The sequence below is a fragment of the Rana temporaria genome, chromosome 5, assembly GCF_905171775.1.
Source record: "Rana temporaria chromosome 5, aRanTem1.1, whole genome shotgun sequence".
Taxonomy (NCBI): Eukaryota; Metazoa; Chordata; class Amphibia; order Anura; family Ranidae; genus Rana; species Rana temporaria.
In genome coordinates, this window is record NC_053493.1 from 324,595,301 (window position 1) to 324,616,770 (window position 21,470).

Consider the following 21,470-nt stretch of genomic DNA (forward strand, 5'->3'; position numbering starts at 1 on the left):
GCCGATTTGAATTCCGCCGCCAGAAATACACCACGCTGCCGTAACCTACGGCGCAAAATCTTTGAGGATTCGAAAGAACGCCAGGTAAGGTACGGCGGTGTAGCGTATCTCTGATACGCTGCGCCCATCTAAATCTCTCTGGATCTGGCCCTATGTGTATATATATGTGTGTGTGTGTGTGTGTGTGTGTGTGTATGTATATATATATATATATATATATATATATATATATATATATATATATATATATATATATATATATATATATATATATATATATATATATATATATATATATATATATATATATATATATATATATATATATATATATATTATTTATTTTATTTATTTCTTGGGACAATAAGCAGCAATGTCCTTCACAATTAGCCAGATCAGCTGAACATTTGTTTTCTGTATACCTTCAACCACCAAATAATGTTCTAACTGTACAGGTATTGATGATGTTTGTAAAGGTTTCGCTAATGTGACCCCTGAGAACCGTTGACAATGTCCTTGTGGGAAGCAAGGGTTCCCATGCATGTGTAGATTATTTGCAGACAAGTGTCAGTTTAGACCTTCTTGGCAGATAATTGTGCCTTGTATGCATGAAGTTACATCAACCTAAATCTTTAACAGCTGGGTGGGCGTTGTAATCACTTGAAATGCATATTATTGCATTGTGTACCACTTTTATGATCCCTTCCATTGTCACCCTGCCCAGAATGTCCATATGGGTCAGATCTAGCCATCATTGTGGACTGCCAAATCTGTTACAGATTAGGCAGCCTGCCGCCAAGAAGAGGCTTTGATGGCTCAGTCCGCATTTAAGATGCAATGTTATGTTGTCAATTTGAACAATTATCTACTTTATAAATCTGGAAAACCGCCCTCCCACCATGGCAATGAGCAAAATGTGCCTTTGGGCAAATTCTTACTTTAAAAGCCTGTACAGGTAAAATAGAAAATAAGTAATGAAAATCATTAATAAGTTGGTAATTTCAATAGCTGATCTTCGAAATGCTAAATAGTTATTTATGAATTAAATTTTGAAAAATTCTTAATCATAGTGTAAACATGTGTGTTTTTGCAGCCATTGGGAACATTAGATTAGTGAGCTGTTAATGGTTTTCTGATATGAAAATTAATAATGCTGATTTTACATTTTTAGGCCTCATTCACATGGCACTGCAGTTTAACAGGCAAGATGTTGATGGCAGAAGCTGGCCGAGCCAATGAACAGACAGAAACCATTCCTTCCACTGGTTGTCAGAGTGGACCTGATGGGAAACTAACACAGTGAACCCATTATGCCCCCCCCCCCCCCCCCACAATTCCTATTAGGTCCACTATGACGGAGATGAGGCCAGTATACACATACCAAAGAGCACTAGTTTCTCCCAGACTATTTTGAATACATTCATTCAACTAATGAGCATGACCCTCTGATTCCTACTTGTATTGTAACTTTAATTGTGTTGTAAAGTGCTGCGTAAACTGTCAGGGCTGTATAAATCCTGTATAATTATAACTGACGTGTACAACCAGTAGTTTGTAATATTGATATTTCGGCCATGAGCAGCGGCTGCAGCCAATAGTTGCTATAGGATGTAAACATTGCACAAACTTTTTGTGTCCTGCTTTTTTTTAATTTTATTTTTTTTCTACATTACTAAACCGTAGAAATTTACACTTTAAGACACAGTTGTGTGTATGGGCCCATAGGTTTCCTTAGGCCTTGTACACACAGTCGGTCAAAATTTTTAAAACCTGCTTTAAAATTGAACCGATGGACGCCTAACCGATAGGTCAAAAGCATTGGTTAAAAACCCGCGCATGCTCAGAATCAAGTCGACGCATGCTTGGAAGCATTGAACTTCATTTTTCTCAGCACGTCGTGTTTTACGTCACCGCGTTGGACTCGATCGTTTTTTTAACTGATGGTGTGTAGGCACATCAGACCATCAGTCCACTTCATCGGTTAACCAATGAGAACGGTCCTTCGGACTGTTCTCTTTGGATGGACTGATCGTGTGTACAGGGCCTTAGTGCTGTGTTCAGATGCATGCACAACTATACGCTGTACATGTCTGAATGCAGTGTTTTTATTCCATGTGAATGAGCCCTTCTAGTACTTGCTTTGGTTCTGGGCTCCAGTCAAAATTATATATTTTTTTTATTGCTGAGTCCCTGTGTTCTAAGAAGTGTTGTGTGATCTTTTTTTTTTTTAAATGTGGCCATGGGTTAGAACTTGCTACATTTTATTTGTTGGTATTCTCCTGTCCTGGTGACACTTGTTCCTCTTGTTTCTTGTTTTGGTGTCATGCAGCCAAAACATGACCCCCCCCCCCCCCCAATAGGCCACAAACTTTAATAAAAACCTTACTATCCAAATAAAAAATCAGCTCCCTATATTCACCCCATTCTCCCACCCAACAATGCCATTTTCGAAAGCCTAGCACTTGCCTAGATGTGTTTAAAGGGCTATGCCTGGCCTTCAGGACCCAGCATAGACCCATGGCACATCTGCACATGCACACTCTGAGATTCAGGATCTTCACAGCTGCACCATCCTTGTGTATGCACAGCGAAACCCCATGCATGCGCAGATGTGCCACTGGTCTCTCTGCCATGTTCTGAAGCCCTGTGTGCAGGCTTCGAGATGAGCAAGAAGGAAGTGCTGTGCTGTCAGAAAAAGATGATATTTACGTTATTGTGGGAGACTGAGGGGGAGGAACCAGGTGGAAATAGGCTGTTTTGTTGGTTGTAGGGCTGCTTTAAGCTAAAATTTCATTTTAGGGTTCTCATCAATTTGTAGTTCATCTCAAAATGTATATTATGAATGTTTACTGTATAAAATATAAGAAGTATAGAGCCAGCAGCACTTAAGACTAGTGCCTGTCTTTTAGATTTCAGTCTCAGGGTTTAATCGGATTGAGTATTCCCTTGATTAATTTAATCTGTGCTTTAAGATCTGAGTATAGAATGGAAATCCAGATTTTAAACTGATCTCTAAAGGCTCTTTTGCATCCAAAGATAGCCCATAATAGTGAATAACTTCAGCTAATTGCTTGCATAATCATTTGGCGGTCAGTTAATTTAATATCTTCTCCCATAAAGGATAATGTTTGTTGCATGAGCAGAGCTTATTCATATTTGTCATATCTTGCATACCTTTCTGTGATCAAAGGGGGAATATGGAAGGAGGGTTTCATACGAGAACCCTCAATTATTGGACAGAATGTGTCTGGTACCTCATCCTAAAAAATGAACTACACAAAAAAACAAAAAAAAAACTAACTACTAGATTGGAAGGACTATAACGATACCAATGGAGTAAAAAAGTATCAAAGTATTTATTAATACAGGTTTAAAATGTTAAAGACATGGAAATGTTTATAATATTTTTTTATTTAGTGTTTGACTCCGTTACATTTTCCTGAAGAAGCGGGCTTTGCCCCGAGAAACTGTGTCGAAGCTACAGCAAGTCTCTCATCCCCTACTGAAGTGGGGTTGATGAGAATCAACACTAAGAAGAGCATATTTGTTTTTTGATGTTCATGTCTGTGGTACATGTTTACATTTCCATGTCTTTAAACATTTTAAACCTGCATTAATACTTTTTTACTCCATTGGTACCGTTATAGTCCTTCCAATCTAGTACCTTTCTGTGATCCTCTGCAGCTGATGGTGAATATACTGTAGATGACAGGTGCTCAAGGTCTTTCTGTTCATTATAGAAATCGCTTGCTAGCTTGATCCACCTTTTGTTTCTCTGGGCTGATAGTTTAAGGCAGGGGTGCCCAACTGGTGGCTCCACGGATGTGACCTGCAACCTCATGCTCTGGGGTGGAAGGTTGGCAAGTCTTTATCTCGGGGTGCGGAACCCGCCATCACAGAGCATATGAAACCAGCACCGGAGGAAGCAGGAGCTGCATAAGCCGATGCTTCCTCTGTAGTGCCCGCTCCTGTGGCAGGTAACATGCATTTGGCATTACTCCCCCTGGGCCAGGAACCTTTCAAACGGCCTAGTGATGCCAGCAGAAGCTAATAGATAAAAAGGTCAGTTTATTTAAACATCACAATTTTTGCAATGGGCATATTGGCACAAAAAAAAGGTATTTTAGGCTGTTTTCACACTGATCCACAGGTATAGTGCAGTGCACCTGCGGCTCTCCTGCGGGTTGGCTGCACTGATCCATAAAATTATATTATTTCCTGTGTGCAGGTGTTTTGGTTCACTTGCAGAAAGTGCACCACACATGAAAGATGTAATAGTGGGTAAACCTCCAACAGGGATAGGTCCTACAGAAAATTATGTTTAAAATGTTCATTATGCTATTCAAAAAAAAATTCAAAATCTAAACTCTGAACTAGGGATGCACCGATACCATATTTTTTTATTTATTTTTTATCACCGAGTACGAGTACCGATACTCTTTTGCAGGTACTCGTCAATACCAATTACCGATACCTATCGCCTAGGAAGAGGGGTGGTTTGGGAGGTGGCAGTAGTTGAGGGTGGGGCGATATAGGGATTGTGGGGTGGGAGAGTTGGGATGGAAAAACTGTGATCACTGGGGGGAAGAGGATGGGGATAGGAGGGTTATTGGGAAACACGGGGGCAGGGGTGACAGCTGGTAGAGGGAAGGAGGCGGCAACAGGCAGAAGTGACTGCGGGCATGGTACAGGAGACGGTTAGGGACTGCAGGCATGGTACAGGAGACAGTTATGGACTGCAGGCATGGTACAGGAGACAGTTAGGGACTGCAGGCATGGTACAGGAGACAGTTAGGGACTGCAGGCATGGTACAGGAGACAGTTAGGGACTGCAGGCATGGTACAGGAGAAAGTCAGGGACTGCAGGCATGGTACCGGAGACAGTTGGGGACTGCAGGCAGGGTATAGGTATCTCTCGCGGGAGAGGAGCTGGCTGGACAGCATACGGAGGAGGGAGAGAGCCCTGCTGCTCAGTACAACAGGATACCGCTGTACAGTGTCTTCATGCAGAGCCCCTCTTGCCTCTGCCTCAGCATCCATCCAGGGAGAGCCCGGATCCAGTGCTCTGTGTGGCCGGGAGTCAGAGCTGGAGGAGGGAGGTGTGCAGTGGGGAGACAAGGCTGGTGGGCTGTTAGGACAGGCAGCCCGGTGAGCCTGCCCCAAGGGATGCCACTGGGAGGAAGCGGCGGGGATGGCATTGTCCGGAAGGGGAGGAGGAGGTGGTCCGCTCCCAAGCGATGGCACGTCCGGTTTCCGGTATCGGAGCATTTTCGCGAGTACTGATACTCACGAAAATGGCTAGTATCGGCACCGATACGATACCAGTATCTGTATCGATGCATCCCTACTCTGAACCATTTTATTTCATTGTTGCCTGGTTACCAAATCACAGTGGCCAAGTGGCATTCGCTCTTCAAAAGATTGTCCTATGATAGGTGGGCCCTTTCTTTCTCTGTGGAAAAGGGAAAACTGCATTAGGTTTTACAAACGGATCTTTTCTGAAAGCTCTGCATGCCTTAAGGAATCCTTGTGACTGTCAAAGCTCTCTCTAACCCTTTAATTTTAAGCCATACTTGACCTGACCATCATAACCATTGCTTAGATCTGTCCCATCAGGTTGCTTGCTGTTAACTCTCGCTGCATAGCTACCTAGCGAAATGTACTAGTGGACAACTGTTCAGCATGAAATGCTGAGCATTTATTGTATGTGGCTTTTGAGATTTACCTCTGAACAATCCGCAGGGACAGTTTAGTAGGTGGGGGTGGATCTACAGAAACTTTCATGCATGAATAAATAAGACCCTTCGTACCTTTCAGTGTTCATTCTTCTGCCATGTTTATTGCCTGTCTAAATTTGGCAAATAGACTGGTCTGCTGAGTTCAGTCATTACACAATTTGCCTCATTACAGTATTTCATAGGTTAATAGTACCATTTATGCTGCTGATTTAGTTGTGTTAAGTTCTTCAATTAACAGATTAAAACATCAAAGTGTTTATTTGCGTACAGGACCTTTGAGTCATGATTATTATAGTTGGAAGGCTAGCGTCTTTAAGAATGATTATATGAGTGCAAACTGGCTAGGTGCTATAGTAAATCTTTAAGGAAACTCTTCTGTAATTTTAGTAGCTGCTTGGTGTCTTTTAAGGTAAGATCTCTGGATAATGTATGTGTTCATAACTTTACCTTCTTGTGATTATTATTTTTTTTTTTAAAGAATTGCGGGGTTCTGAAAGAAAAAAACTCATTCACACATGCCTCCATTCTACAACATCAATGTAATGCTGCAGCTGTCCCCTGCTATCTGTAAGCCTGCGAACACATGACTGCTGATCCACTCTAAGCAGAGAGCGGTGACTGTGGTACAGCACTCTCTACTCTGCCCCTCTAGCGCTCACTGGAGAACCAGGCTTTGCAGGGGCTGGCTCAGGCTGTCTGCAGTGCTCCGAGAGGCTAAGCCAGCTGTCGATCAAGCATCTGGGTGAATCCTGACATTCTTGTTGGGATCTTTCCAGAGCCTGGAGAGGCTCTGTGACGCCGGCTGCCAGCGGGCTTTAGCCTGCTGTCAGCTGATGATGGGCCACAGGAAAGAAGTGGGGTCAAAAAAGCTTTCGCCGTACAGTGGGAAAATAATTATTTGATCCCCTGCAGATTTTGTAAGTTTGCCCACTTACAAAGAAATGAAGGGTCTATCATTTTTTTTTACCATAGGTGTATTTTTAAATGATAGAGATAGAATATCAACCAAAAATCCAGAAAAAAACACATAATACAAATGTTATAAATTGAGTTGCAATCCAGTGAGTAAAATAAGTATCTGATCCCCAAGCAAAACATGACTTGGTACTTGGTGGAGAAACCCTTGTTGGCAAGCACAGAGGTAAGACATCTTTTGTAGTTGGTTACCAGGTCTGCACACATCTCTGGAGGGATTTTGGTCCACTCTTCTTTAACAATCTTCTCTAAATCCTTAAGGTTTCTTGACTGTCACTGGAAACTCGAAGTTTTAGCTCCCTCCATAAACTTTCTATAGAATTAGAGGTTGTAAACCTCCATTGATAAGTTGTACCTATTAGGTAAGGCTTATTATAGGCTTACCTATAGGTACTAAAAATATCTCCTAAACGTGCATCGTTTAGGAGACATTTGTTGTACACTACTCCGATAATGCGGCCGCCTGTGCCGTTTCTTCACTAGCATGTGCCGGGACTGGCGGATCCCACACGCATTAGCACACAACTCTAGTCAGTCACAGAGCCGGAGTTCACGGCCCCGGAGGGAAGAAGGGCAAGTGTCACATAATGTGCTAGTATGTGCTGCATATGTGCTGCCCCAAAGCATCATGTTTCCATCTCCATGCTTGACTGTGGGGATGGTGTTCTTAGGGTCATAGTCAGCATTTTCTTTCTCCAAACACTGCAAGCCGCGATAATGCCAAAGAGCTCAATTTTGGTCTCATCTGACCACAGCACTTTCTCCCAATCCTTCTCTGAATCATTAATTGGTTCATTGGGAAACTTCAGACAGGCCTGTACGCGTGCCTTCCCGAAGAGGGGGACCTTGTGGCCGCTGCAGGATTTAAATCCATGGCAGCAGCATATTGTGTTGCCGATGGTTTGTTTTGGTGACTGTGGTCCCAACTGCCTTGAGATCATTCACAAGCTCCTCCCGTGTAGTTCTGGGCTGGTCCCTTACTTTTCTCATAATCACTCTTACCCCATGAGGCAAAATCATGCATGCAGCCCTTGACCAAGGGTGATTAATGGTTAATTTGTATTTCTTTCATTTGTGAATAATCGCCCCAACAGTTGTCTCCAGCTCACCAAGCTGTCATTGGCTCCCACGGCTGTCAATCAGTCAGTTGGCCAATCAGGAGATAGAGGGGGTAGGGCCAAATGGCAGCTCTGTGTCTGAATGGACACACAGCTGTAGCTGGGCGCCAGTGCCCCCAAAGCACGCTGCTTGGTGTGGGGGCACTGGACAGGAGGAAGAGGGACCTGAGAAGAGGAGGATCCAGGTAGCCTTGTCCAAAACCACTGCACAGATTTTTATTTTATTTTTTGGACTTTACAATCACTTTTTAATGTTTTTTTTTAATAGATTCGGGGTCCATTCACACCAGCAGGTGCACATAATGCTCTGTATAACACTTGCCCTTGATGTGCCTCGTGTTGGGGCAACTCTACACTGCAGCACATTGTGATATGTTGTAGTACATCGCAACGTCCCTGCATAAATATGCAACCTGTCCTTTTGTTCAGAGCACCCCCCACGCAGTTTAACTGAGATAATAGGACATAAGACAACCTTACCTGTCTGCGAAAGCATTGGGACGACCCAATAGGATGGTGGTCTAGATTTGCGCTAAAGGATTACTGTGAACAAAATTTGACAGGCAAGGCAAATGGGAAAAGTGTGGTTCTCCTGAGCTGTAGGCCTCGCTTCATGACACTCATGCAGCTTTCCATTAACCTACAGTGCAGGCAGCCTGTAAACCTATAAGCATGTCAATTAGAAGTTATTATTCAGAAAGGAATTGCAATGTGCACTAAATTGGAAGCTTCGTGTTCATTTCTCATTAGCAGATTACCAAATGTGGATGCCCAGTGTTTGTATAAATGAAGACTGTATTATTCACTTTAAACTGATTACAGATTGCAGAATGGCCGTAATTTGCTACCATAGATAGTCATGACAGTGATTTGGACAGCAAGTGTTGCCCTTCTATTTTACTTTGTTACAATATACAGAAGAAAAATACACCACTGTATCCCTTGGCAGTAAATGCACAAGAGCAGTGTTATTTGAGATGTAACACCTATTTTATGTGGTTTTACAAAGACATATATTCCGCTGGGTTGGCCCAATAAGAAGATTGCACAGCACTTTTTCCCATTATGACCTCTGAGGTATGGGGGGGGGGGGTGGACAGAGGGCGATTGAATTACTTTGTCCAGCAAAATTGTGTTTGTTTTGTAACATTTGCTAAAAATATGCCATACACCAGATGTTTGCTATTTGAATGCTATGATGGCCCAGTGGCGGCTGGTGCTCAAAATTTTTTGGGGGGGGGCGCAAACAAACGAAAAAAAAAACACATCAATTGCAGCCACTGTGCCATGCCATCAATTGTCGCCACTGTGCCATGCCATCAATTGTCGCCACTGTGCCATGCCATCAATTGTCGCCACTGTGCCATGCCATCAATTGTCGCCACTGGGCCATGCCATCAATTGTCGCCAGTCTGCCTCCACAAAAAACGCCAGTTTGCCCCCCTTTCCCGGTACTTGCATTTCTCGGGTCTCAGCCATCCTCCTCCAGACCCCCCGCCATCGATGTCGCTTCAGCCAATCAGGTTACCGGTAGCCAGACCCAGTGAACCTGATTGGCTGAGAGGCATGTGGCTGTGCGCCTGGTGGTTAACTATTTGGAAGCCGATTACAGCCCACAGGCTGTAATCGGCAAGCCTATCAGAGCCGCTGGCTCTGATAGGCACTTCCAAAACACACCCACCGCCGGCCACCACTGTAATCCAGATGGCCGGCGCTCGCCAGGGGGCCGGCCATCTGAATAGTGGGCAGCAGTGGCGCCGGCGACAATACATGCATTCATGTAATGCATGAATGTATGTATTGATTGATGGGTGCAGGCGAAAGAGGGGGCGGCGCTCCTGCACCCACTATAGACGCACCACCACTGTGATGGCCCCTTAATGTACATGCACTTTGTGAGATGCACTTTTATGTGGAAATTGCCAAGGTGGTTTACTAGCATCTGATATGACTTAATACATTGTGAATTGCTGCATTCGGATGTATTCCTGCTCCAGCAATTCATCATAATCCCAGAAGCATTGCATGCAAATGTTTAATCGTGTTGTACGCTTTGACCAGTCTCTTACTAACCACTATGTACTGTGGCAGTGATCAATTGACAATAATTCCTAGAGTGATCGCTCTGGGTTGTATTTGCGGCAGTGTGGCCACTTTTTGTTGTTTTTAAGCCTTTTGTAGTAACTCGTGAACTATTTTGCATTGGGCCCCAATGTCTTTGTGCATTTTCCCTGTACAGAATAGTAGCAGAGGGATCGATAAAATGTCATGAGGACGTTTGCTGCTCTTTATCCATAACACAGAAGAAAGGCAATGAATGTCATTTCACTTACAGTATTTGCTGCTCTTGTTCACCTTTGCCAAAAAAAAGAATATTGGCTGTGTAATGACAGTGGGAGCATTGCTGCATTTCAGTAAATCTCCGCATACAATTAGTTCTCCCTCATGCCTAGTACACGCGAACATAAAATCATACGGTAAATGCCGCTTTTGAATCGATCATACGATAATCTGATCGTTGGTACACAGCTTTCATCCTAACTAAGACTCCTTTTACACTGAGGAACTTTGCAGGGGCTACAACACTAAAAACAGCGCCTGCAAAGCGACATGAAAAAGCCGCTGCTGTCTCTCCAGTGTGAAAGCCTCGAGGGCTTTCACACTGGAGCAGTGCGCTAGTAGGATGGTAAAAAAAAGTCCTGCTAGCAGCATCTTTGGAGCAGTGTGTATACCGCTACTCCACCGCTCCTGCCCATTGAAATCAATGGGACACCACGGCTATACTACCGGCAAAGTGTCGGGGGTTAAAAGCGAATAGTGCTGCAAAATTTACTGTAAAACGCAGACGCACCCACCAGTGTGAAAGGGGCCTTATACTAAGGGAAAAATATGAAAATTTGTCTCGTATGATACTAGATCGTATCGTATAATACCAGATCATTGGCTACCGTTGCTTCATAAAAGTATTTCGATGATTTTTATTGTCCAATGGTGTGTGCCAGAGGTTGTGTTTAAAAAAATATAAAAATGTTATATTTTGTGTTTTGCAGATTTGTGATGCCTTGAACGGCAGAAAAAACTGCTGGAACAAGCGGCCTAACCCCAGGAAGAAAGTCCATTTCATTTCACCTTTGGCTGGTAAGAAATAAACTGTTTTTTCCTGAACCCGTCCTGTAGTTCCATCCTCCTCCTCAAACATTAAACTGTTAGTTAACCACTTGCCTACTGGCCACTTTTACCCCCTTACTGCTCAGGCCAATTTTCAGCTTTCAGTGCTGTCGTACTTTGAATGACAATTGCGCGGTCATGCAGCGATGTACCCAAATTTAATTTTTATCATTTTTTCCATACAAATAGAGCTTTCTTTTGGTGGCATTTAATCTCACTGGGTTTTTTATTTTTTCTAAGCAAACAGAAAAATACAAACAATTTAGAAATTTTGCAAACAGCAAGTAATTGTTCTCCTTTACTGAAGTACCCTGATGATGCTGTGACACTGGTAGGCGGCACTGGTGGGCATTGGTGAGGCAGCACTGGTGGGCATTGGTGAGGCAGCACTGGTGGGCACTGTTGGGGCTGTACTGCTAATCTTTACCCCAATCGTGCCCCTCCCCCTGAGGGTGTGCATGCATGGTAAGAATAGGAGGAAGTCATGACGTCCTCCCAGAACTAGAGCGATCCCGCCCAGCTGTCATTTGACTATACGGCTAGTGGGAAACGGTTAAACCTTTTATAGATACAGAAAAAAAAATCTTTATATGTCAATATACTGCTTAAAGTGGCACTAAACTCTGGTCTATACAAATATTTTATACAAGTATATATTTTTAATTTAAAAAGGTACCTTTTATTGCGCTCCATCTCCTCCCAAATAATTTTTTTATTTTTTGCAGCTGTGATCTGACTCCATTAGAGGATGGCCAAGTTTGTTCTATATGGTCCTAATTAGGGTTGTCCCGATACCACTTTTTTGAGACCGAGTACAAGTACCGATACTTTTTTTCAAGTACTCGCCGATACCGAATATCAATACTTTTTTTTAATGTCATGTGACAGTGGCGGTATTTTTTTTTATATTTGTTTTACAATTTTTTTTTTGGGGGGGGTGGAGTGACTTGTCAGTGTGTTTGTTTGTTTTTTTGTTTTGTTTTTTATTTACATTTTATTATTTTTTTTAAAAAATATTTATTGCAATTTTTTTTTTATCAGCCCTGTTGGGGGTCTTTGGTGAGATATCAGGGGTCTTAAAAGACCTCTGAAATCTCCCCTTTAAGACGGAGAAAGGGACTAAGGACACAGATTCCCCAGTCCCTTTCTCTGCAGCCTCAGCTGAAATGAATGGAGGGAAGCTCCTCTCCATTCATAAACTGAAGCATCGTAAACACAGGTTACGATGCTCAGTTATGTGAATGGACAGAGTCAGTGATCACTGACTCTGTCCATTCGGAAAATTCAGCTCCTACCTCCGCTCTCCATCCTCACAAATGTAGAAGACTTGCAACTCCCCTGACTGCCCAGGTATCGGCTGAGGCATCGGAGCATTTCCCCCGAGTACAAGTACTCTGGGAAATGCTCGGTATCGGTACCGATACTAGTATCGGTATCGGGACATCCCTAGTCCTAATGTATGTAGGAACATAGCCACCCTCTCTTGGTTACTCCCAAGACAGGCTAGGGACTATGGAATGTGGGGTTTGTAGTTTGCATAGAGCAGTACACATGTCCAAGTAGTGGATGAGTCTGAAAACCTTTTTTGGAGAATAAGACCTCATGCACATAGAGGTGAAACGTGGTTGTAAAGGTGTTTTTTTTCCTTTTTTTAATAACAAACATGTCATACTTACTTGCTCTGTGCAATGGAATTCCCTGAAACTCCTCTTCCCTCGTCGGTGCTCCTGATTCCTCCTCTGTCTAGTGCCCCCATAGGAAGCCACTTCCCATGGGGGCACTTGTGTGTGCTCGCTCCCAAGCCCCACTGCTGTGTCCATTGACCTTCGTCACTGGCTTTGATTGACAGCAATGGGAGACCAATGGCTTCCAGTGCCCCAACGATGCCAGTGGGACCCAGAAGTGAGGGGAGAGAAGAGCTGCAGACATACATAGCTGAGAACCAGATTATTTACGTCAATATTAATACTTTAGGATAGCGATACCAATAAATAGATACCTTACGTGTCCAGCGCTATTTTTCCCTTTTCCTTAAAAGCAAGAAACAAGGAGTGAACTACTTAAAGTGGGGGTTCACCCTAAAAACGTTTTTTTTTACATTAAAAAGTACAATAGTAAGGACATTACATTTCGGCAGTTTTTTTTTTTTTTTTTGCTCTGTACTTGCCTTTATATCTGGATTTAGTCCAGGGCTTCCGCGTTCTGACGACTCCGGGACTGGGCGTTCCTATCCCTGCTTCAGGCTTCAGATGCTTGCGGGCAGAGCTTTTTTTCTCAGAAAATAGGTGCAGGAACTCAACCACGACCCGTTCAGATTTCACAAACAGTAGAAGGGTCTTAATGGGGCATTAAATACCAGGATTGCATTACATACAGAGTGCATAGTTCAGGGGGGTTACACACAGAGTGCATAGCTGTCACTTGTAAACACAGAAACCAGAATTCTGTGTTTACAAGTGATTGTGGTGAGCTGGCACCAAAGGGTCTGAGCCAAAGGTGGTGGAACTGAGTTCCCCCAAGTTCCCCCTGAAAAAAAGCCCTGCTTGCGGGACTGGGTGTTCCTACCCTTTCGTTGGATGATTGACAGCTTGTGAAACAGGTGACCTGTCGCACAACGCGCGTCACCAGATTTCCGGAAATACCCGAGCTAAGAGTCGGCACTATATGGCGCCTGCGCCCGGCGTGTAGAGCTGACTGCGCAGGCGCCGTATAGTGCCGACTCGCAGCTCGGCTCTTTCCCGACGTCTGGTGACGCGCGTTGTGCGACAGGTCACCTGTTTCACAAGACGTCAATCATCGTACGGAAGGATAGGAACGCCCAGTCAAGCAGTCATCGGAAGCCCTGGACAACATCAGGATATAAAGGTATGTACCGAGGAACAAAACAACTGCCGAAATGTAATGTCCTTAACATGCTGGATCTGCTAGATGCAATTACATTTTTTTTTTTTTTTTGGGTGAACCCCAGCTTTAAAGTAAACCTGTTTATTGTAGGCTGCCTCTAAATGCTGGTTGGCTGTAATGCTGATACTTTGGCTTAAATACTTCTAAGTCACTGGCCAAAAACAAGTAGACCATGAAAATCCAGACAACTAGCATTTTCAGAGGTAGATCAATTGCAGCTTCTATGATGATTCTACCTCTTGCTTTTGTGCTTTTGACGCTGCAGATTTTTACAGTTAAGGCTTAATTTTATGGTTTACCATATTTATCATAACAATGACTGTACTAGAACAATTGTTATTTCTACCAACCAAAGCCAGTGAGCCATGTGACTATAAAAATCTGATCGTGTAAGTTTTATATTAGTGAATTGAGCCTACAGTTGTCCTGTCTGGCTTTCTGGAGGGAGAGGGTTAATATACAAATGGTGTGCCCAGGGGTAAAATTGGCGTTACACCTCTGAGCGACTAAAGGGAAAAAGTTACCCATTCTAATAGCAAAGGTAAAATCTCCACTGCAGTAAAGGATTGGCGACGGTGGTTCGCGGCTCCTGGGATTCGAGGCTTCAGTATTTTTTATGATAACTGCAGTTGGAAAAGCTTCTGCAGTCTCCTAACAAACACTTTATCTGCCCTCGTTGAAACCCGACAGACAGAACTGTGTTGTAACTGTGATATCTGGTAAACAGGATAATCCCAAAATACAGTTCCTGTGACTCACAGAGAGAACATAATAGACATAATTGTACATTACTGTTTGGAAGGCTAAGGTTATGTAAACTTTACATCTTCATAGAATTGAAAGTATTGAAATAAAGGGAAGTGAAGAACACACACAGATCGGAGATTTGATGTGGAGATGTTCCAGTTTCAGCCACAGCGGCCTATTTTCTGTTGTTCTAAAGCTCTTACAGATGTAGGCATCCTGTACAACAATCCCAGCTTATGCTCGCTTGCGTATTGTGATTTTATTTTCATATCGTGATGTTTTTAAATGAAAATGCTGCTGTGGTTTTCGTTTTTCTTTTTTTTTTCTGGATACTCTTCTTTTACAGGGAACTTGGCCTCTCCCTGCTGTCTCTTGAGACAACCATGCTAATTAGGTAGGGCAATGTGCACTTGGCTAGACACAGGGCCAGATTCAGAAAGATTATACGTTGGCGTATCTCCAGATACGCCGCCGTAATTTCAAAAGAGCGCCGTTGCATCTTTATGCCGATTCACAAAGCTAGATACGTCCAAAAACATGGCTTCATCTTGCCTACGCCGGCGTATCGTGGGAGCATAGTTACGCTGGACGCATTCGACGTCCCCATTATAAATATGCAAATGAGCTAGATACGCCGATTCACGAACGTACTTGCGCCCGGCGTATTAATATACTCTGTTTACGTAAGGCGTACGACCGGCGTAACTTTACCCCTCATAAAGCAGGGGTAAGTCATGTTAAGGTATGGACGTCGGAAACGTCAGAACAGCGTTGGTTTTCCAGATGGGATTCCTGCTAGGCTACCCTGAAAAGCCATGTATACACACAGCCACACAAACACCTGCCGTTCTTTTGAATGGCAAGAACGGGGTGATGTCATGGACTACAATGAGCCGGTGTCTCATCACATTTGATTCCGTCGCCGCCATCTTGCTACACCCCAGACTAACGTGTGCTACCGCGCATGCTTCATCGAGCATGCACAGTTTTTCTATTCTACCATGCAGGTAAGCATACAGACGACCGGTTTCTTGGCAGGAAACACTCTGCCGGGAAAATAAAGAGAGCAGGTTCTCCATTTTCATGTCAGGATTCCCGGCTGTTTTCCTGACGGGAAAACTGCTAGGGAGCATACATAGGCTGGGATTCCCGGCCAAATGCTCTCCTGGCAGTTTTCCTGCCGGGAAAACCAGTCGTGTGTATGAGGCTTAAAGGTCTTCAGTGGACTATGTGTATGTTTGCCCTTCATTTGTACAGTTCTGGGCTATACTCAGATAAACTTAGTAATGCATACTGTTCATTCTGAACTTGTGTTTCACCAATTTAGATTCTGGTTACTTGCAGTTTAGTTGTTCTGCACTTTGCCCCATGCCATCAGCCAGCCTCCAAATTTGTGTCGGCATCAAATGAAAAACCGGGCGTGCTTTTCAACAGTTTAAGCAACATATTCTGCGCCTGCACTCCTTTCTACCTCGATTCCTTCCCTCCCCAGCAAGTCAGGTTTAACAAAAAAAAAAGTCACTTGTCTGGATGCCAAGTATGTGAAATGAGTTCAGTTGGTTAATGCAGACGGTTTCCATAGTAACGGGAGCGTTGGATATCCCTCCAGGCTTGTTTCAAAGAAATTAACTCTATGCTAGTGTAGAAAATAACATTAAAGCCTGATTGTACATGTGCTCCTTTCCCTTGAACATCCAGACAGAGTAGTCTGTCTTAATTGTATTTTAATTACCAGCTAATCGAAAGTGTGTTGTGTGTGAATATTCAGGAGATCACATTGGTAATCTCTCTCTCTCTCGCTCTCTCTCGCTCTCTCTCTCTCTCCCTCTCTCTCTCTTTGAGTCAGTAAAGCTATATATCAGCTGGTGATGGCACCAATTTATGTTTCATGATACAGGGATCTCCTAGAGACTGATCAGAACATAACTTCCAAGGCTGCAATTTATAAAATGTCATTTACATATCTCACTAATAGTCGGTAGTATTCTGCTTGCTGAGGTGTGTCAACTATTATTGTATTGAAAGCACACGTTGGCTTTTATGATGTTTCCACGTGTTGTTATAATGCTTTGCATTGTATTACAAATTTACCTTTTACTACTTATTTTCCTAATAACCTTTTTTATTTCCATGCCCTTGTAGCATCAGCTATAGAATATAATTAAAGCAGAACAACCGGCAAAAAAAAAAAAAAGATAATAAGGAATACTCCAATAAATTCTAAAACAAGTCCAGCTTTCTCTGCAATAGAGAAAGCTGGACTTGAATTCTAGATTTCCCTGCAGCACTCTCTTCTGCCTATAGAGGTCCCTTGTCTTACGCCAGCATCTTTCAACTTGGACCCACCCCTAGTGGTAAGGAATAGCAGCACATTGATTCGCTCATCTCTTTGTCACTCTGCTTTTTCTTCTTATCAGCATGCTTTTTGTTAGGACAATAACTGCTTGGGTCCTTGTGCTGCTTCAACTGTGATGAGGCACATCAAACTGTGTGGAGAGAACTCCATAAGCAAAACATTCATCTGCAAGCTTTAATTGTCAAAATACTAGTGACCAATATTAATGCTCAGAAGAGGAGAGAGTGGTACAATGACCATGAATTGTGGACGGTCAGTGGAAGACTGTAAGCCCTCGTACACACGATAGGTTAAACAGAAGGCAACGGTCTGATGGACCGTTTTCATCGGTCAAAACCGATCGTGTGTGCGCCCCATAGGTTATTTAACCATCGGTTAAAAAAAAGCCAACTTGCTTTAAATTTAACCGATGGATTCCTAACCGATAGGTCAAAACCGATCGTTAGTAGGCACAACCATCGGTTAAAAATCCACGCATGCTCAGAATCAAGTCGACGCATGCTTGGAAGCATTGAACTTCATTTTTTTCAGCACTTTGTTGTGTTTTACGTCACCGCGTTCTGACACGATCGGTTATGTGTGTGGGCGCGATGGACCATCAGTCAGCTTCATCGGTTAACCGATGAGAACGGTCCTTCAGACCGTTCTCATCGGATGGACTGATCGTGTGTACGCGGCTTTATACTCTCCAGCTCCGGCTCCCCTGTGTTATCGACCAGCTGTTGTGGGGGAGAGGAGGGAGCGCCAACAATGGCTGGGTTGAGGATGCCTATGAATGACCGCATGGCTCCCAGAATTCAGAACCATTTTCAAGCAACTCCTTACACAGAGCTGCAGGATCACCTGACCCCAGAAGATTGGAAATAGGCAAATATACAGATCTTTTCTATACAGGTTAGGCTGGAGAGGTAGGAAGGGGGAGAGAACATTTTTTAAGAATAGTAGATGCAGATAAGCGGTTCTTCTACTTTAACATATATGTCTAGCAAACATTTTTCAGGACTTCAAATACAGCAAGGAACAGAGAACACTGGTCATTATGCCTGCTGGGGAGTTGTACCCTTTCTATTTGTCTTGTTGACTGTGGTCACTGGGACAGAAAGTAAGGGGGAAATCCAACATTATATGGTTGCCACCCAACAAAAGGTTAGGGACACCTGTTCTGGTGACTAACAGGTAAATTCCCCTCACTTAGGAGAGATTTCTACTTCCTGTTTCTTCAAAACAGGAAGTGAGGGGGCAGTCTCCCCAATAGGACACAGACCGCAAATAAAAAAAGCTCAGACCTTGTGTTAACCATCCCGTACTCCATCCAGGATGTTTTGGCTATAGATATCCTTTTTAATTGTACTTTCACAGTTTTATTCACCACATATTGAAATCCTGCTGGTTTCTGTGAGCCGTGTGTGCACACATGGCTCCTCTGTGTAATAATAATCTTACCTCAGGCAACTGCCAGTCACACTGAGAACAGTTCATAGCCTCAGGAGAGAAGCCTTGCATGCAGGGAAGTCTGTCATTAATGTTTTTTTTTTTTTTTTTAACTAAATTAAGGGCTACTTATAGGACAACCAATTAAAAAAAAAAGTTACATATCTAAGGTTTAAAAGGAAATAAAATATAGGGTATGATCTGTTTTAATTCAACATTCTTCTAAATGAAATGTCGGCATATATGAACTAGTTGTGTTCCCCCATATACAGAATATCTTCTTTTTTTTTTCATTGCAGTGAGTTGGGCAATGGATGAGCACACACTAGTAGATTATTCACCTCAGTAAATTGTGTATAGGAGACAAGGGGGAAAAAATCTTTACAGACACAGTAATGACTACAACCCAGCAAGCAAATTTGGGGTGACATTGATTAATTGGCATATTTAGAAATGGTAAATAGATTTTATATTGTGAAATGCAATATTCACATTTAGTTGTTTCTTTTGATTAGCTGTGAAAACATGCATGTCTTTGACTGCTATAAATCATCTTTTTTATTTTTGTTCTAAACATTTGTGTTACTGCCTAGGGCCAAATATGTGGTTTGTTTCCTACAGTAATTTAGTGTAAGCTGTAAATTGTCTTTTGACGCTGTGTCACCAACCATAACTTCCGACAAGTGTTTGCTTTTAATTTTAAGCAACACCCTGTTCATGTAAGTCAATTAGGTTGAGTTTGTCTTTCCATATTTTTTCTGCTGCGTGTCTGTTTTTTCATTAATGTTTGCTGGTTTGAAAACATGTTTTAGCCAAGTCAGCTGATAAGTTGCTTAGTGGTAAAATACTAAACTACTATAGATGAGAGACAGTGTGGGCAAAAAAGAAAATACAAAAATAAATAAAAACACAGCCACACATAAAGTGGTTGTAAACCCATATATAAAAAAAAAGTTCCTTCTGAAATACTTGCCTTAGATTGAAGCTGTTGCAGCGGTCTCCCTACAGCGATGTGACCGTAAAATGTCTCCCGGAGTTGATTCTGGGTTCGTGGGCTCCGGGAATGTGATTGGCTGGAGCCGCAATCGCGTCACTCCTATGCATGCATGCAGGAGCAGCCGGTCATGGCACAGGCCATTTAGAAACATCACGATCTAGCCGTTTCTTCAGTGCGCATGTGCCACTGACATTGGCGCAAGCGTATAAGGTAAATATCTCCTAAACCTAATGATCTCTATATACAGGTGGGTGTATATAGCTGTATACATTACAGGACAGATGTACTCACAATTTATGTATATTTGTATTTATATATTATGTAGTGTAACATAGTCAGCACATGGCATGGCAGAAATCTCCAAAATCGTGTATTGCAAAGCAGCCAGCGAGACATGATGTGGCACACTCAATGACACTGTCTGACACCCTGATGCTCCAGTCATTGTATAATACACCCATCATCGTCATCCCCATATTATACACCCATCATCACTATGCTTATCCCCATATTATACACCCATCATCACTATCCTTATCCCCATATTATACATCCGTCATTGTCGTTGTCGTATAATACACCCCTCATCGACGTATAATACACTCATCATTGTCATCGTATAATACACCCGTCATCGTATAATACACCCGTCATTGTATAATACACCCGTCATCTTCATCGTATAATACACCCGTCATCTTCATCGTATAATACACCCGTCATCTTCATCGTATAATACACCCGTCATCTTCATCGTATAATACACCCGTCATTGTATAATACACCCGTCATCGTATAATACACCCGTCATTGTATAATACACCCGTCATCTTCATCGTATAATACACCCGTCATCTTCATCGTATAATACACCCGTCATCTTCATCGTATAATACACCCGTCATCTTGATCGTATAATACACCCGTCATCTTCATCGTATAATACACCCGTCATTGTATAATACACCCGTCTTCTTCATCGTATAATACACCCGTCATCTTCATCGTATAATACACCCGTCATCGTATGATACACCCGTCATTGTCATCGTATAATACACCCGTCATCGTATAATACACCCGTCCTCGTATAATACACCCGTCATCTTCATCGTATAATACACCCGTCATCTTCATCCTCATCATTGTATAATACACCAGGGTTCAACAAACAGTTGAATTCTAAAATAGTGGATACTTCTAATCTAGAAGCATGGAGCACCAGCCCTGGTTTTATTAGATGATCCTTCTCCTTTAGCCTGGGTTCACACTGATTGTGATGTGGGAACCAGTGTAATTTCAGTGTCGGTTCCCGCATCTCTCCTGCAGGCAGTTCACACTGCCCTCTGCGAACAGCTGCGGATGTCATTACAATGTTAATAGCACCCCCAGATCGGTTCACAGATCGCAGTGTAAACTGTGAAGTCACACAGAATCCACATCGCATAGGTGAGAACACCCATGCGATCCGATTTCAGTGTGGGGGGAAAATAAGTCCCTGCACTTTTTCCTGCGAATCTAATGCGAGTTCAGCCAAACAACTGTATGGCTGAACTCGCATCTCACAGACATCGCATGCGATTCGCACCGCAGTGCAGGTGCAAATCACATGCCATGTCTTAGATCACAGTAGTCGCAGTATTCTGAACCTGGGCTCATACCCTACCTCCAGTAGGTACTCAGAGAAACCAACAAAACAAATGCAGGGAAGTAAAGGGTTAACCTCTGTTCTCATGTGATGACAGAACATTTACTGCTGGGACAGTATAACTGTAACTGGAGACAAGTTCAACAAACAGTGAGATAGCAGCAGTCTGAGGGCAACCTGTCACAGGGGAAGATCGGTATCTCCTGCAATATATAAGGCTGAGCCTAGTGTGCAGTGAGTCAGTGAAACACTTACTTCCCTCCCTGCATTTGCTTGTTACTGAGAGGACGACTCCAAGTTCATCCCTCAGTGCTCAGTCCCTGCATCTACGGTATACAGAGCTGCTTCTCCTTATCGTTCCATCATGCCTAGTTACTTCCTCTGCATA

At 43.0% G+C, this 21,470-nt stretch overlaps 1 protein-coding gene across 4 annotated transcripts in view; it reads left to right on the plus strand.

Annotated features, from left to right (window-relative positions):
- FAM110B (family with sequence similarity 110 member B) overlaps window positions 1-21,470 on the plus strand; it is a 212,444-nt gene that overhangs the window by 150,643 nt on the left and 40,331 nt on the right. For all 4 annotated transcript variants that reach the window (XR_005749504.1, XM_040354238.1, XM_040354239.1 and 1 more), the window contains one exon: window positions 10,882-10,969. The gene's annotated coding sequence lies outside the window, so the exon portion shown is untranslated. The remainder of the gene's footprint in view (window positions 1-10,881; window positions 10,970-21,470) is intronic.